This window comes from Poromitra crassiceps (genome assembly GCF_964638095.1).
Source record: "Poromitra crassiceps genome assembly, chromosome: 10".
Taxonomy (NCBI): domain Eukaryota; kingdom Metazoa; phylum Chordata; class Actinopteri; order Beryciformes; family Melamphaidae; genus Poromitra; species Poromitra crassiceps.
The window spans coordinates 42695451-42697111 of record NC_139631.1 but is presented as its reverse complement, the minus strand read 5'-3'; the positions used below and the strand labels follow the sequence as shown (position 1 = coordinate 42697111).

The following is a 1661-nucleotide window of genomic DNA, read 5'->3' as shown; positions in this document are numbered from 1 at the left end:
CAAAGTTTCAAATCAGTTTTTATTTGATTAAATGGCTGCTGTCATGTGGAAACCTCGGTCTGTGATTTTCATTCATTTCTGTTCATCTATCTATGGGACTACTGTTCAAACCATGCCCAATTTGAACTCTCACTGCTCTGTCATACTTTGAGCTCGAAACCCAATTCAAACTTTAAACACGTCACCACTTTGAGTCCTTTATTGCTGTCATTCTGCTTTTTTATACCTTTTGTACTTTGCGTGTGAGAAATCGCAGTTTGAATTTCATACTTTTTTCAACCGTTAAAATAGTTGGGTCATTTTGAGCAGTTCCGTGAGCGGAGAGCAGATTTGTTGATTCAACGCTTGCATAACAGCAAGGCAGGCTTTCTAGGTCGCATTGACGACAATGCGGAAGTACAAAAAACTGCATTTCCCTCGAATGGCCACTTGAAGCAGGCTGCAGAAGCGAGTTAGTCCCTATTCGCCCCCATGTTCAAATGCCCGAGTTTACAGCAGAAATAAACATGTTTACGGCCTGGTTAAAACAAAACGGTTTTGGTCTCTATAGGCTAGCTAATTTCACCTTTCATGACAACTGTACAGGGTTGAATTTTGAGATAACTCACTTGTTTAGAGTAAAATTGGGCGTGATCGCCTGTGTGCAGTGATCACGCAGCTTGCAGTTAACTGTTTACATTTTAAAAACTGCGACAGTTCACACAACTTTAACACGACATGCATATACATCAAACTCTTGAGCTACTTCTGCTCTCACTCAATGTCAAAATATAAGCGATGTCATGTATAGTTTGAGATATTAACGTTTGTTTGGCACAACTCATAGCCTACTTGGAAAGATTGGGATTAAAATGTATTTCAAAAAAGGCTAAAAACTGGCGACTTTTTCCAATTGAAAACTGTCAAAATTGTATAAAAGAGGAGTCATTCAAATTATCTTCATTGAATGAGATGTGTTAGAGAGGCCTCCTAAAAGTTGAATATAAGTTGAATATAACAACCTTAGGAGAATTATGGACACACATGAGTGAGGGGGTACTATCGGCATGGTAAAACAGCTCAACATAACACAGAAATGGTTGGGAACCACTGTTTATACATGATTCTTCTATGATTGTGTTCCCTTCCTGCAAAATGAAATAATGGCAATTCATCAATCGCCTGCTGGCATGTGTGAGAGAAGTGCTGGAGTATGAATAAAGGAGTTGCAGGTTGATTGAAGAGGAACGCTAATGCCATAAGCAATTTGGATTGAACTTTTTTTTTTTTTTTTTTTTTTTGCACTGTAAAGACCATACATGCCAAGTATATTTCACCTGGAGGGGGAAATTAATAAAATACAATACATATCAGTGCTTGGAGAGGTAAGAAACCCTGGGAGGGCTTATCGAGAACCTCACCATGTAAAAAAAAAATATATATAATTCTAAAAAATATATATATTAATTATAACCAAGGAGATAGTACAAATAATAATACATAGATAGTACAAAAAATAAAAAATAAAATAAACAAACTTAATAATTATGCAATACATCAGAAGAAGTAAATTACAATGGCAACAGATTTTTTTTTAGCACAATTCCATTGAGGACAGATGTTCTTTTAGTTTCCTTTTGTCGACGGGTAGAGAGGGTGAGCTGTCCATCAGGTGGATATAG

At 36.7% G+C, this 1661-nt stretch overlaps 1 protein-coding gene across 2 annotated transcripts in view; it reads left to right on the top strand.

Moving 5' to 3' along the window:
* Window positions 1-50, top strand: part of LOC310783315 (disintegrin and metalloproteinase domain-containing protein 9-like) — a 138188-nt gene extending 138138 nt beyond the window's left edge. For both annotated transcript variants that reach the window (XM_083644153.1, XM_083644154.1), the window contains exon 24: window positions 1-50. This exon is cut by the window's left edge. The gene's annotated coding sequence lies outside the window, so the exon portion shown is untranslated.
* The last annotated feature ends 1611 nt before the right edge of the window (window positions 51-1661 follow it).